General features: G+C 43.2%; 1 long non-coding RNA gene across 8 annotated transcripts; it reads right to left on the bottom strand.

The window, feature by feature from the left end:
- Positions 1-3,128: 3,128 nt before the first annotated feature.
- On the bottom strand, positions 3,129-15,451 carry LOC149122434 (uncharacterized). 8 transcript variants are annotated; one of them, XR_016220301.1, is made up of 4 exons: positions 15,209-15,451; positions 5,101-5,364; positions 4,910-4,996; positions 3,129-3,458 (listed from the first exon to the last, which is right to left on the bottom strand). It is a non-coding gene; the product is annotated as an uncharacterized LOC149122434 (long non-coding RNA). The 8 variants fall into 8 exon arrangements; XR_016220298.1 differs by having other exon boundaries at positions 3,138-3,458; positions 4,910-5,026; positions 5,190-5,364; positions 15,209-15,447; XR_016220299.1 differs by having other exon boundaries at positions 3,141-3,458; positions 5,190-5,364; positions 15,209-15,446.
- Positions 15,452-16,620: the final 1,169 nt, after the last annotated feature.

Raw genomic sequence — 16,620 nt, 5'->3', positions numbered from 1 at the left:
TCGAACGGTAGGGTTATCTTCAGGTTTCTGAGGAATCTCCAGACTGACTTCCATAGTGGCTTGACCAGTTTGCATTCCCACCAACAGTGGGTTAGTGTCCCTTTTTCCCCACATCCTCGCCAGCATCTGTTGTTGGTAGATTTCTGCATGTGAGCCATTCTAACCGGGGTGAGGTGAAACCTCATTGTGGTTTTGATTTGCATTTCCCTGATTGCTAATGACCTTGAACATTTTTTCATGTGCCTGTTGGCCATTTGGATTTCCTCTTTTGAAAAATGTCTATTGAGGTCCTTGGCCCATCTCTTAAGTGGGTTGTTGGTTTTGTTTTTGTGGAGTTTCTTGATCTCTTTGTAGATTCTGGTTATTAACCCTTTATCTGTTGCATAGTTTGCAAATATTTTTTCCCATTCTGTCGGTTGCCTCTTCACTCTCCTGACTGTTTCTTTTGCAGTACAGAAACTTCTCAATCTAATGCAATCCCAATAGTTGATTTTGGCTTTGACTGCCTGTGCCTCCCGGGTCTTTTCCAGAAATTCTTTGCCTGTGCCAATATCTTGAAGGGTTTCTCCAATGTTCTCTAGTAACTTGATGGTGTCAGGTCGTAGATTTAGGTCTTTAATCCATGTTGAGTGGATTTTTGTGTAAGGTGTAAGGTAGGGGTCTTGCTTCACGATTCTGCACGTGGAAATCCAATTTTCCCAGCACCATTTATTGAATAGACTGTCCTTGCTCCAGGAATTAGTTTTAGTGTTAAGAGGAAAGTTTATATCAATAGGTGCCTACATCAAGAAATTGGAAAGACACCAAATAGATGAGCTTTCAATTCACCTCAAGGATCTAGAAAACCTACAGCAAATCAGACCCAAATCTAGTAGGAGAAGAGAAATCATTAAAATCAGAGAAGAAATCAACAGGATTGAATCAAGAAAAACATTCCAAAAAATCAGCCAAACGAGGAGCTGGTTTTTTGAAAAAATAAACAAAATTGACACCCCATTGGCCCAACTAACTAAAAAAAGAAGAGAAAAGACCCAAATCAATAAAATCAGAGATGAAAAAGGAAATGTAACAACAGACACCACAGAAATAAAAAGAATCATCAGAAATTACTACAAGGACTTGTATGCCAGCAAACAGGGAAACCTATCAGAAATGGATAGATTCCTGGACACATGCAACCTGCCTAAATTGAACCAGGAAGACATCGAAAACCTAAACAGACCCATAACTGAGACAGAAATTGAAACAGTAATAAAGGCCCTCCCAACAAAGAAAAGCCCAGGACCAGATGGATTCACTGCTGAATTCTACCAGACGTTTAAAGAAGAACTAACTCCAATTCTTCTCAAACTATTCAGAACAATCGAAGAAGAGGGAGTCCTCCCAAATTCTTTCTATGAAGCCAGCATCACCTTAATTCCTAAGCCAGAGAAAGATGCAGCACTGAAAGAGAATTACAGACCAATATCCCTGATGAACATAGATGCAAAAATCCTCAATAAAATTCTGGCCAATAGAATGCAACAACACATCAGAAAGATCATCCACCCAGACCAAGTGGGATTTATCCCTGGTATGCAGGGATGGTTTAATGTGCGCAAGACAATCAATGTGATACACCACATTAACAGACTGCAGAAGAAAAACCATATGATTATCTCAATAGATGCCGAGAAAGCATTTGATAAAATACAACACCCGTTCATGATGAAAACTCTAAGCAAACTGGGTTTGGAAGGAACATTCCTCAATACAATCAAAGCAATCTATGAAAAACCCACAGCCAACATCCTATTGAATGGGGAAAAGTTGGAAGCATTTCCACTGAAATCTGGAACCAGACAGGGATGCCCACTCTCACCACTGCTATTCAATATAGTTCTGGAAGTTCTAGCCAGAGCTATTAGGCAAGAAAAAGTAATTAAAGGGATACAAATTGGGAAGGAAGAACTCAAACTATCCCTCTTTGCAGATGACATGATTCTGTATTTAGGGGACCCAAAGAACTCTACTAAGAGACTATTGGAACTCATAGAAGAGTTTGGCAAAGTAGCAGGGTATAAAATCAATGCACAAAAATCAACAGCCTTTGTATACACAGACAATGCCATGGCTGAGGAAGAACTTCTAAGATCAATCCCATTCACAATAGCTACAAAAACAATCAAATACCTTGGAATAAACTTAACCAAAGACGTTAAAGATCTCTACGATGAAAATTACAAAACCTTAAAGAAAGAAATAGAAGAGGATACCAAGAAATGGAAAAATCTTCCATGCTCATGGATTGGAAGAATCAATATCATCAAAATGTCCATTCTCCCAAAAACAATTTACAGATTCAATGCAATACCAATCAAGATACCGAAGACCTTCTTCTCAGATCTGGAAAAAATGGTGCTGAAATTTATATGGAGGCACAAGAGACCTCGAATAGCTAAAGCAATCTTGTACAACAAAAACAAAGCCGGAGGCATCACAATACCAGATTTCAGGACATACTACAGGGCAGTTGTAATTAAAACAGCATGGTACTGGTACAGAAACAGATGGATAGATCAATGGAACAGAATTGAAACACCAGAAATCAACCCAAACATCTACAGCCAACTTATATTTGATCAAGGATCTAAAACTAATTCCAGGTGTAGCTGTTTTGGCACCCATCAAGCAGAAAGTTTACTCCACTTTTTCAGTAGAATTGTATCAGCTGAACAGATTGAAGTGTCTAGGGTGTTGCTGTCATCAGGCAAAAACAAGTTTAATTTTTTTCCTTGAAACTTGATAATGGATGCTGTGCCACTGTGGGCTGCATTGTCACAGTGGTCTCATCCTGTCTTAAAACAGCCTCTCCATTTGTAAACTGATTATTTCTTTGGGGCATTGTCCCCATGTGCATTTGGTACAGGAGCGCTTAATTCCCAATTCTTTCCTCCCAACTTCTGATGTTTGTTCTTGTTTCAGTTTTAGAATCCTTATTGCCCTATTCATACTTCTTTTCAAACAGCTGTCTCATCTTTCTTAGTGCCTCAAACTAGATCCATTCAGATGTGTTATAAAAATTATATTTTTGGTTTATTTTGGTATAAAATGTAGTTTTTTTTTTAATTTCCCATGCACTTTTTGAAGAGCTCTTGTTTAACAGTCTTATACCAACAACCAGCACAGCAGTCCTCCATGAACTCATGCATGCCTCTCCTTCATCCAGACAGAAGGCGGTCATCCATACATAGCCAGGGGTAAGGATGAGGACCATGCAAGCCCAGGTTACGGCAATGAGCATCTGCACCTTCAAACAGCACAAGGAACTTCATCCCCTTTGGTTGGCCAAGCTGACAAGAGAGATGGTAGGGTCCTAAGTGAGCCTGATAGGAAGGGACAGTCCCATGGGCTTCCTTACACAGGTTGCTACAATGTGTTAGGACAAATGCATACTCAGCAGACTCCATCCCAGGACTCTGTATGCAAGAGAAACAAGGAACATTCATTCATTTGGGTGAAAATCAGAAGGTAGGGTCCCAACCCTGCTACTTTCCCAGTGTGACCTGGGAAGTCACATAGCCACTGCTACCTCCACGTCCTCAAGGGTCAGAGGACACGGCAGTGACTATATCAGCTCCAAGGGCAAGTTGACCTGTTACTCTGTTCATTCAAAAGGTTGGGGACAAAGAACGGTTATCCTCAGGTCTACCAGATGTCGATGAGTTTTATGCTTTTAAACAACTCAAGAAAATTGTCTCTGTCTAGGACAAGGGCTAAAATAAGATTGTGCTGTTTGCTGTGACTGATGAGCACCTGAAGATCATCAATGGTCCTGTAACTGGGAGGAAACACAGGGCACACAGTGTTCCAAGAACTCCAAGCCTAACCCAAGCATTCATAGAAGCCAAGGGCTATAGATCCTATTCTGAGAAGAGACAATAGGAAGAGGTAAGCCCAAGCATCGAACTGTGTGAGGTGCCAAGCAGTTAGTGGGAAAGAATTGTGAACCCAATTTTTGGCCAGTTTGGGGGTTTGAGGGTTTTTTTTTAATAAGAACTTTTTCATAAAAGTGATTTAAATTTTAGTACTGTGAAACACACCAGGACAAACATGAGGTGATAGAAATCAAACAAGTATTAGGAAAACCATTTTATATTATATGTTGCCACTTAATGCTTAGAACTGTCTTGTACAGACTTTGCTACAGATGTAACTCTTTTGTTCCTAAGGGTGCAAGTTTCGTAAACTTCAATTTGGAATTGAGTTTTCTTTAAAGAAACACGTTTCTAAAACCTATTGTGTGCAAAACATAAGTGCTCTTTGGTGCAAGATGTAGCAATTTTCTGTCGTATGTATTTCTAATTCCATTACTGATGCAGAAGATTGTAACAAGGCACAATTGTGTCCCAGATGCTGCTCTTGAGAGTGATTTAAACACGCCTGCCACCTCTACTCTTCCCCCTGAGAAGTGACAATCTGTGAGGGATAAAGCACACACAACCACCCACAGGACACAGCACTGCGAGCTCAGGCCACTTGATGTGCTTCTTGTCTCCATCGCTCATTCTTAAGCATTAACTTTGTGGCTCCTCTGCACAAATCTGTGGAATACAAATGGGTGGATAGTGTTGCTGTGAGTTTACCAATAAAGATGTAAACTCAAATCACCCAATTACACATTCAGCCACTGAGAAAGGTGGATTTTTACTTCCTCCCAATACACAAAGTATAGTTACAATGCAGGTTTGAGAATAGCTATGATATGCACTTGTCAATGTTAGTAATCAGAGAAAGCTTTAGATTTAAGTCAGGAAGCACAGGGGTGAAATTTCTTCATGGAATTCAGAGTGTTGAGACATTTAGATGAAAAGGAACCCAGGCAAAAATACCAACATAATAAATCACAAAGGATATTCAGATTACTTACGGGCAATGCACAATGGCCAATGTGTGCAGTCCTATGCAAGAATAGGGCAGGGCAGCATGGGAAGGAAGGCATCATGTGTCCAGTCCTCTTTGATTTAGAAACAGAAATCATGAATCCCTGGCAATGTTTAACCAACATGGTGAAAGATTGATAATAGGGAGGAGTAATTTGGAGGACCCCCACATACTAACCTTGAGATAACCTAGCTGGGAATGTGAAAGAGGGGAGCTGGCTACTGGAGGGAAGTGAGAATAAATGGGGTATGAGATTATGAACTCACTTGAGATTATTTAACCATAAAAGAGAGGTCAATGTTTTACAGAACTAAAATGCTGAGATGTGCTGAGTTTGAGTCTGGATACTGTAACTTCGTCCTTATATGGCTGCCCCTCCTGTTCATCTCCTGGTTCTGCTTTCTCCGCGTTGACTTCTTTGTCAGGAACACTTTTTCCAGCCTGTGGACAAGGAAACACCCAGAGTGTTTGTGAGAAGCATACAGCACGCACAGCCTGGCATCCCAAAGGAAAGATATAGTCCCTGCCCAACATCACTTTCTATCCGTGAGAAAGGAGACAGATCGGCTTCTTATAGCATCTCCTGCTCTCAGCTCAACAAGTCCTTTGGGAAAGGGGCAATCAGATTAGTCAGTTAGGCCTCCCACCCTATGATCAGGTTGAGATATACAGAAATAGCAAGACAATCCAGACAGTAGGGGTTTAAATCAGCAGTCTGGGTTCTGCTCACTCTGCATATGCCAAGACTCAGCTTGGGCTCTGCCCTGGCTCATCTTCATCGCTAGAACCTGCCATGTCAAGAATAACGAGCAACCACCAGAACTGGTGCCAAAGCCGTTGAATCAGTAGGCAGCAGCTCAACAGTAACCCACTGTCACAGCTGCAGGATCACAAACCTCCAAATTCTCCCCACATTAAAGCCCACCAATCTCAGTAGGGGGACTGGGTTTAAAAGTCTTTCTCTTCCTTGCTTAAGCAACTAAGAAATTCTGGTATCTATATTGGAATTTGCATGGTAGCCCCTTCCCTAGACAAAGTCCACAAGGTTCCTTTTAAGACCCTTCTTTGTTGTCATTCTAAGAAGTCTTCAAACAATAGGAAAGCTCAGAGGCCGCTTTGAGCCTCAGGCTGTGATAGGCCTTTTGAACTGCTGCCCAGGAATCTCCCAACTATCATATCAGCTCTGGCTGTTTGCATTGCTGAATTTGTACCAGTATTGTATGATTTGATCTTTTTAAAAATGCCATTTTATAAAGGAATGTGACCTCTTTTGGAGAAATGCATTATTAGGTAAATATTCTCATCAATTGTATTCTGTTACTACTCGTCTCACTTTCACGTTTATTCATCTGTACAGAGTCTTCTTATGTGCTTCCACTTCTTTCAAATGTTATGCCCTTTGAGTACATAAGTTAGACATGGAATTGTAGAACAAACAAGTTCCATCAAGCCAGTGGAACATTTGGGGGTCTGGTAATGTAGCAGTCCCTTTGTACGGTGACTTCTCATTAGTGCTGGAGTTTCCATGCCCAATTACCCCTAACAAAATCCATGTGAGGTCATTTTTTTGTATTAGTAAATCATGAAATAGGTCATTTTGCTAACTACATATTCTGGGGTCAGATTTCCAGGTTGTCTATCGACTGGCTTATTCCTTGCCTTAATTTTTCAATCACCCAGGGCAGTATATGTTAGCTTAGACCTGTAACCAAGTGTACCCTTTTTGTGTTTGCAATGGGCTTGTCCACATCAAAGCTACAACCTCCTTGCATACAACCCCTGACTGATAGATAGGCCCTCAAAATAATACTGTGATTAGCTTGATGATTCGCAAGAGTTTCTAGGGAAGATTTAGAATTATGATGGCCATTAGGAACATATTTTGATATATAAAAGATACATTTAAAAGAAACTCTAGGGCCAGCGCCACGGCTCAATAGGCTAATCACCTGCGGTGCCGGTACACCAGGTTCTAGTCCCGGTCAGGGCGCTGGATTCTGTCCCGGTTGCCCCTCTTCCAGGCCAGCTCTCTGCTGTGGCCCAGGAATGCAGTGGAGGATGGCCCAAGTCCTTAGGCCCTGCACCAGCATGGGAGACCAGGAGAAGCACCTGGCTCCTGCCTTCAGATTGGCGCGCTGCGCTGGCGCACTGCGGCCAGCGCAGCGGCCATTGGAGGGTGAACCAACAGTAAAGGAAGACTTTTCTCTCTGTCTGTCTGTCTGTCTCTCTCTCTCTCTCTCACTGTCCACTCTGCCTGTCAAAAAATAAATAAATAAATAAATAAAAGAAACTCTAGAAGAGAAATAAAATATCAAATGTTATGATATGCTGTCTTTGACTACATGCTAAAGTGTCAACAAGAATCAAGACTCAAAGACTATACAGAGAAAGCAAAGAAAAAATGTCTATTGCCTCTCAAGCCCTCTGAAACTCACATTCTTTGCAAGTCTCTATATAACTGGCCTTTTCCACACTGCCCTCCCCAACTAATCCTTTCCATTGCTTCTGCTCCTCCACCTCTCTTAAGATACTGCATGTTCCTTGGGGGTCCTGCTTGTATTTTTACTTTTAAACAGGAAAAAATATTGCATTGAACAATTACCCTGTACAGTGCCTAGTTCTGTTGATGATGAAAGCTGAAGATTCAAAGATTTAAACCCTGGTCTTAAGATTACTTGAGGACTTCACCATAACTTTTAAAAACATTCAGAGACAGAAGACAATGACAGAATTCAGGGCTTTGTTAGATAATTATTGTCCTGGAGCCTCACATCCACACCACACAGTTCCTTTAATCCATAGGCTGTTAAGATGAAAACACTGTTAAAGCAGCCAGTGAGGAACTCCTGTGATGTTTTGTTTGGTCATGCACAGTTCAGAAAGGGCTGTAAGGGGTCATTTTTAAGGGAAACGCATTATCCAAGGCCCTTTATGAAGGCTTTCCCTTAACTTAAGATTGGGCAAGTATACAAAATTATAGACAAAGTAAGATGAGTAAGATATCAATATTTCAAATAATGTTCCGTGGTACATGAAGAGCTGAAGTACAGATAATCTCTTTCCTCTTCCAAATGGGTTCAAGTACACAAAAGAATTGTAAAAAGTGGAACTGCAGATTGCCAAGTTAGAGGATTTTAACTCTATGAAGACATTTTCACCTATCCCTAGAAAGTACTTCTAAATCATCGAATTGATAAGGAATTACAATCAACACACATAAGAATTCCTAAAACCAAACAACAAAATGATAAACAACCCAATTCAACAGTGAGCAAGGGACTTGAATAGATATTTCTCCAAAGAGGTACCCATAACCCACAGGCACTCAAACAATGCTCAGCTTCACTAATCTTCAGGGAAATGCCAACCAAAACTCTAATGAGACACCATGGCACACTCATAAGAATATCCATCATCCCCAGAAGCATAAAATAACAAGTGTCTGCAAGGATCTGGAGAAATTGAGAACCCTGTGCATTGGTGGGAGGAATATAAATGTGCATTTTCTAAGGAAGACAGTGTGGTACTCGAAAATTCAGCAAAGAATCACTACATAACCCAGCAGTTTTACTTCTAATTATATACTCAAAAGAACTGAAAGGAAGCATGCAAATAAGTGTGCACCAAAGGTATTAGCAGTACTGTTCCCAATAGCCGAAAGATGGAAATAACCCAAACGTCCACTGAGAAGTAAAAAGATAAGCAATGTGTAGAATGAAATTCTAATACATGTGACAAAACAGATGCGTATTACACACAGTATGCCTTGTGAAATGAGCCAGATAGAAAAGGGTTAGTACAATTTGATTTACATAAATATTTACAAATTATATGGAGTATGCACAATAGTCCATTTCATAGAGGATGAAGGCAGAATAGTGGTTTCCAGGGAACCAGGAAGGACCAAAGAGTTAGTGTCTAATGGGCACAGAATTTCAGTTTGGGAGGGTGAATTATTCCAGAGATAGGTAGCAGTGACAGCTGCATAGCAACACAAATGCGCTTAATGCCATTGGATTTAACATTCAAATGGGGTTACAATAGTACGTTTTGTGTCATGTATAGTATATTTCACCATCATAAAAACAGCCCTAGAAAGTAAACAAGCTAGGAAACACCACAAATGTGTAGCCCTCAGACTAAGAAACAAACCAAGGCCAGACTCTAAAATAGAAACAAGACCAGGAGGAGCTTTGCTGTTTGAAAATTAGGAGTCCAGGGGTCAGGACACTCGGGTATACTCAAAGCACATACACGTTCACCTGCTGGAAGGACCAGTTCCCTATGTTGCCCAAGAAACAAAAAATGACCTTGTAAATCTCTCTGTAGACAAAGGAAACATCAGCAACTCCAGAAACTTTACATACACCTGAGTGTTAAATGACATGTCTTCCTTCTTGTCATGGTATCTGTAGTTTCCATCAACCTTGAACTATGACAATTTGAGTATCAGTGATTTGTGCCCAGGTGACTGAGAGATGATGTAGACAGGTCAAAGTCACTGAAAGAAAAATTTAATGTGACTCACAATAACTAGAACTTTACTAGTTCAACTGGCAAAAAGTGGTGGACCATGCAACGTAGGAGCACATGAAGGACACCAGTGTCGGTGACGAAGCAGGAGTGCAGAGAAGGCAAAGACCACAGGGGTTTCCTGGAGAAGGCAAGGCAGGATAGGGAGACAACTTTAGATGGGCTCCAATAGGCTTTGTTGCATAGAGGCTGTCTGCCTGGGTTGATGTAGGACAAGAGCAATGTGGACGTGTTGTATGAGAGTTACATCAAGGATGGAGCCAGGAGTATGAACTTGAATTGCTTGGTTTGTATGTGAAATCAGACATGCATTGTTTACTATCTCAGGAATTATCTAGTCTACAGGGAAGTAAAGTAAACTGGGGCCCATCAAATTTGTCTAAACATTATGAATATAGGACATTTAAAGACAGGATTAAGACAATTAAATCCTTTGAAATTCTAAAATCACTCAAGTAGTAGAAATGTTTTCTTCACTATATAAACTGTGATTGTTATTTGGGGACTGTATTAGCCAGCTTTTCATTACTGTAACAAACATTGGAGAAAGTAAATGTTTAAAGATAGGGAGCTTGTTTAGCTCACAGCTCTGGAGGTTCACAGTCAAAGACCCGCTGGTTCCACTGGTTCAGCATCCACCGCTGGCATTCTTGCTGGCAGAGCCCTGGGGCAGTGCAGAGCATCAGCAGGGAGAGGGAGTGCCTATGTCTGTGAATGTGTGTGTCCACACTGCTTATGAAGCCACCAGGATTTCACCTAATGACACAAGCCAATCCAGTCACTTCCTAAAGGCCTCACCTTTAGACTATCTAACTGGATTAAGTTCCCACTCTCTTAGTACCATGCACATAGGACTGGAGACCAAATACTTCAGGGACATAAAACGTCCAAGCTAATATCCTAACAAAATCGGGGGCTATTACCAGAACAGAGATTTCTGAAGCCCAGCCTCTGCAAAACGTAACAGGTGGAGATACACTCTGCCGAAGGACCACAACGGAAATGTCCCACAGAGTGAGTGATTCTAGAAAAGCCTGAAACTTCTGTACTCGCTCAGATTATGGCTGACCTAGATGTTAATAAAACTGATCCAAAATAGAAATTATCACTAATTCTATTCCAAGCAACCTTGAAACCAAAGACTCCCCAGATGTAGGCAGAGTGGTTGGAGAAGAGCTCTTTACACATCAGACTGATTTCCCCCAGCATATCACAGCTGTCCTCATGTGGCACATGAAATACCACACTGGGCTTTGGTCATAGCTTCCTCATGTGGCACATGAAATGTCACCCTGGGCTTTGGTTATGTCAACCTGACAACAGGGAAAGCTTATGATTGTGACTGTTTTTGAAATCTGAGATGCACCTATCCCTAAGGTGTTATGCACAATGTAACAGAAGTGTTAGGCATTTCCATAGAAAATTCTAATCAAATGTTGTTATGCTATGGGTTTCATCTGAAAAAATAAAAAAAGAAAAAAATGAAAATGATAAAATCAGTTTTGTTTATAATAATACTCCACAGTCCCATGTAGAATCAATCTCTCACCAGATGGAAACTTATTTCAAAGGACTGAACTTGTGACCTTAGCTGAGGCACATTAGCTTGGTAAAAATTAAGTGGTAAATACGTCCACTTAGAACTGATGGCTTTCATAGTAGTGCATGACTTCAGAATGCTATGGGAACACAGTGTTCTTCTGTAGGCTATCCTATGAAAATGGACAAAAGAAAAAAAGAAGAAATAATTTAGCAGACTTTTGCACAAAACACTTTGCTCTGGCTGAAGGAATTTTTATAGAATAGAAAGATAACTTCATGAAAAAAAAAACTTCACAGCTAACAGAACTCTGTCAACATATCCAAATGGATTTTATACAATTGCCTGCTTCTATGGGCTATAGATGTGAAGTGCCTATAGTACATTTGTTTTATACATTGTGTGAAGCAATCCTGTTTTTAAGCCTTACCACTCAGAGTGGCTTTAAAATGATCACATCTTATGTTCCCTAGTGAGGGAGTTCCAACTTATCGTGGAGTGACAGAAGAAATACTTTACTGGGCAAATAAATCAGAAGTGTGCCTGTTCTTTGCAAGAGTGGAATGAGTAAATAGGATATTGGATCAAAAATGATTTGAGCTAAGAGGTATCAGCTATCACACAGCCTAAATTACTACCCTAAGTTTTCATGACCCTGCGTGTTCCCCCTCAAGAACTTACATCCCTCCGAATTGTCAGGACCACATGTGAACAAAAAATATCCACTGATTTTACACACACACACACACACACATTCCCAGGCAGACCTGGCTGAATACTGCAAAGGATTGATCCAGCACACTCAGTTCTGCCATGAACATGCACACAACGCTCATCTCCACCAGTCCTCTCATCATCCCCTAACTGACCTAAAGCCAGAAGAGCCAAAGTCCTCAAAAAGACACCAACAACCACCTTCAGCCTCTCTGAGACCAGCTCATCCAGGACACCCAATTAGTCTAATGGCATTAAATGGCAGGAATTGGCCTTCAAATGCATATTTCTCAATTAAAACCACATTGCTCATTTCCAAATAAAAAACAACTGGAATGTTACAGAAATCAAAGATGTTAGCCTGAGGTTCTCCAAGGAATCCTGGGAGCAGACAGTACATGGAAGTTGAATGATGATTCAAGTTCATCAGCACAAGCAGGAAACTGCACAGAACAGCTTCTCTCCCAGACGACAGAGCAAGATTGTCTTCCCTCCCTGGGACATCCCCTCTGTAAACTCTTCTGGTTGCCCAGAGTCCTGCATCTATTGGTCATCTTCTTCTCACAAGAGATACTGTATACTTCTCTGGTAATACCTCATGTTTCTCTAAGTAAGAATAATTAACTCGTCTATTTTTTCTACAACCACAGTGTGAATTTTATAATACAGATCTTATAAGCTATTGCTAAAACTAAGTTTTAAAAATTATCAACTGTATTACCACTCACTAATTCTTAGGAACTCACAAATAATGGCCACTACAGCAATTAATGCATTTAAAGTATGAAGGAGTTTTCAGAGTTCATGGGAAGTGCATATGATGAAAAAGTTAGGCATAGATTTCAAAATCACTTTGCACCAAAATAAATTGATCTTTTATTTCATTTTATATGAAATTTTATACCTTCTATTTAAGGTATACAAACTTCATGCATTTCATAAACAGAACTTCAGGAACATAGTGATTCTTTTTGAAGTCTCCTCAGAAAGACTCAACACATTAGAAACCACATCCATCACTGTAAAAGGTCAGAAACTCAACATGTCAGGCCTATACAAAATAGAGAGCAAAGCAAAGATCTGTTATACCAGACTGCCCAGTAATAATTCAATGGCAAACATGGGTAAAATACCGACACTCAGCGTATACATCCATCCATTCTGTAATTAAATCATTCTGGGAATTAAGTCCTAACATTGAAGACAACCAGTATCTTTGGTAAGAGATGGCTAAAAGGGAGATTCTGGGTAAGAATTTCCTCACTTTTGAGAAATGGTGGCTGTTCCTGTAATCACAGTGACAGTGAACCACCAGAATCAGTTCTAAATCGCGTCTAATGAATGAACCCATGACAACTCCCCTCAACGACATTGCTTCTGAAAGCCAGCCACTGCGATAGGACATGCTCAGAAAATGCACCGATGGGCAGCAAAACATGTTAGGAGCCTGGTGGGGCCAGCCGCATGCACACCAATAGCAAGAAGGACCCAAGTAGCAGTAATAAATGCCCTTACACTGCTATCTCTCAACGTCCACCCACGGTGTTCACTGCACACTTCTCGAATCCTGTGCAAACACCTGCTCTGCTAGGAGAGATTGTTCTTGCACATGTAGCTCTCTTTGATTTGGGCATGTAATAAGTTCAGCTCTATTTAGTAATGGCCTCCTCCTTTGGCAATATAATGAAAAGTTTCCAATTATTAATTGTTTTCTGCTGATCTTGTTTCTTTTTTTCTCTAAAATATTAAGAAAATTAACGTAGGAAATAGTAGAGGACATGCTGTCACCAGTGGAGAAAGCCATCAAATCTTTTGAATTCTGTCAAGGAAAAATTTTTGGCTATTTTTTAAAAATGAATTAAAAGATAATAGTTTTATTATGGAAGGCTAAAAGACACTTAACTGGGTTTCTTTTAAGAGAAACAAACAAGCAAACAAACAAAAAGCAGATTTCTCTCAATAGTGCTGCCTTTAAAGAATATTAGAGCTGGCGCCGCGGCTCACTAGGCTAATCCTCTGCCTTGTGGCGCCGGCACACCGGATTCTGTCCCGGTTGCCCCTCTTCCAGGCCAGCTCTCTGCTGTGGCCAGGGAGTGCAGTGGAGGATGGCCCAGGTGCTTGGGCCCTGCACCCCATGGGAGACCAGGAAAAGCACCTGGCTCCTGGCTCCTGCCATCGGATCAGCGCGGTGCGCCGGCCGCAGCACGCTGGCCGCGGCGGCCATTGGAGGGTGAACCAACGGCAAAGGAAGACCTTTCTCTCTGTCTCTCTCTCTCACTGTCCACTCTGCCTGTCAAAAAAAAATTTTTTTTTAATTAATTTTGTTTGAGAGGGGAGCGAGAAAGAGAGAGATTGCTTGATTCAACAAGACTGTGGGATAGACCAAGCTCCCCCCTGCTGGTTCATGCCACACATGCTGCTACAGCAGGGGTTGGGCCAAGCTCGAAGCTGGCATCAGAAGCAGACCTGGAATTGGAATCCAGGCACTATGGTATAAGATGTAGATGTCCCAAATGGGATCTGAACTGTGAACCAAATGTCCACCCCTCAATTGTTAATACTGATGCTGTGAAAGGATTTCTGACGGAGTGGGGAGGAAATCTGTTGGAACCCAATTTTCCAGACATGCCGCTCGCACTTTGACTTTAGCTATCATTCTCTTTTTTCCTAAGTCCAGTTTCGTGGAGCTTACCGAACACCACATTTCCTGTGTTCATGAGTCTCATATCCATCAGCGGCGATACCCTGATCCATCCTGGAGCTTCCTGTGTCCCCTGCAGTGCTTGTCTTTTGACCCTGGTCCAGCGATGTGCCTCCCACTCACCTCCAAACACAGAGCCAAGTTTTCAATGGCTGCTCGATTCACTTCCACCAGTCTTTCTAGATCAATCTAAGACTAGAGCTGTATTTGCGTTCAATTCCCTAAACAAACAGTTTAGCACCCAAGTCCGTTTTCCTCATTTTCACCTCCAGCAGTTTTTCTAGCTAGGCTGTGCCCTCTCAGACTGCTCTCTGGCTCCTGGCTTCCCTTCTGCACTTCTCCCAGAGAAAGTCAGATCCCTCACCCCTTCTTGCCCCTCCTCCCTGAGCACAACTCAGGAGTCCCACTCACAGCTTTTCCCTTGAAATGGCTTGTATTGTTTTAATCAAAATATTACTTTCTGACATAGCACAGGAAGAAGCTTGTCCCACTGCAATTGTCAACAAATGCTTATTTGCAGCAGAAGTCACAGGTGACATAGGACTTGGACCAAGTTCTGTCTCTCCATTAACTCCGTTAACCAGTGAGGTCCCCTCCCGGCAATCACCCACAATGCCTGGCCCAGCCTGAATCAATCCTCACCATGAGGCTGACCCCCAGCACTTTGCCTTATCAGAACCTTAACCCTAACCTTCCTCACCGTGAAAACCGCCTCGCACTGGAGAGTGAAGGAGGGTGAGGAATGTTGAGGAAGGGGTAGGAGGTGTGATGGGAGAGTGCTCCAGGGTCCTGCCCACCTCGGGCGGGGCACAGCCTTCAGGCCACTGCTCACTGACCGACCGTGCAGCTCCCAGAGTGTTCCAGAGTGTTCCAGAGGCCCTGTTCTTCACCTCTAAGCAGGGTGCTAACAATCTGCCTCGGCCGCCAAGCAGCAGGAAGTAAATGAGCTAAGGCGCCTTAATACTGGCGGCACATGCAGCCCGGCCTGCGCTAGGTCCCCAGCTGCGCTTTATTTACCAAACACGGAGGTTTCCCCGCAGGTTCAGGCGGGGAAGAGCTGCCCCTACTCCCACATTTTAGGGGTAATTCTTCTCGCGGATGGGCGAAAAGCGAACAGGTGGCCCTGGCAGCCTGGTGAGAGTGAGGTCAGCGGCCAGGCCGGTCTTCTCCCACAGAGGAGCCCGCTGCCCTTACACAGGCTCTCGTTTCAGACTTGCACACGGGAGGTGGACGTGCAATTTTTTTTTTTTTTTTGACAGGCAGAGTGGACAGTGTGAGAGAGAGACAGAGAGAAAGGTCTTCCTTTGCCGTTGGTTCACCCTCCAATGGCCGCCGCGGCCGGCGCGCTGCGGCCGGCGCACCGCGCTGATCCGATGGCAGGAGCCAGGAGCCAGGTGCTTTTCCTGGTCTCCCATGGGGTGCAGGGCCCAAGCACCTGGGCCATCCTCCACTGCACTCCTGGGCCACAGCAGAGAGCTGACCTGGAAGAGGGGCAACCGGGACAGAATCCGGCGCCCCGACCGGGACTAGAACCCGGTGTGCCGGCGCCGCTAGGCGGAGGATTAGCCTATTGAGCCGCGGCGCCGGCCCTGGACGTGCAATTTTACGTTGCCTTGCATGCACTGGGAGTCCAGCAGCAGGCCCCGTGCCCACTGGCAGGGTTTCCGGCTCTGCTGGAGGAGGTGGGTCCAGGTATTGGCCTCCTTCCACCGCTTCCCTAAGGGGCAGCTGCGCGCAGCCTGCGGACACGCCCGGGGAATTCAGCGCGCTGCGCGGCCGGACCCTGGGGGCTCCCTGGGGGCCCCTGGGCCGTGCCTGAGTCCTGGAGCGTGGAGCCGCCACTGGAACTCCCTGCAGGGAGCCTTTAGGCTGACGGGGCCTCTCTCTCCGGTCTGTAAGGAGCTGCGGGTGTTTTGTTTCCTGCCCCGTCTTCCTGCAGCCTTCATTCCCCTGCCCTGTGACCTGGCCCACTACCGGGTCTGGGGGATCGGGATGCGGAGCTCTGTGCAGGGCTTGGGGTCACTCCGTCCACCACATCTGGCCTCTGATACAAACGACTGCTTTGCTGACTCAAACCCACTGTGAAGGTAGTTTGAATTTCCTTTGGTAAGAAATTACAAACATGTTGAAGAGATTTTTAAATTTCACCTGTCTTTGCTACAATTAGGGCCGAAATCGTTAATTAGCCCAAGGAAAGCCACTCTCACAC

This window comes from Oryctolagus cuniculus, chromosome 14, assembly GCF_051225735.1.
Source record: "Oryctolagus cuniculus isolate XC-2025 breed Fujian yellow rabbit chromosome 14, ASM5122573v1, whole genome shotgun sequence".
Classification (NCBI taxonomy): domain Eukaryota; kingdom Metazoa; phylum Chordata; class Mammalia; order Lagomorpha; family Leporidae; genus Oryctolagus; species Oryctolagus cuniculus.
The sequence above is the reverse complement of the archived record's forward strand: the minus strand, read 5'-3'. Positions and strand labels throughout refer to the sequence as shown.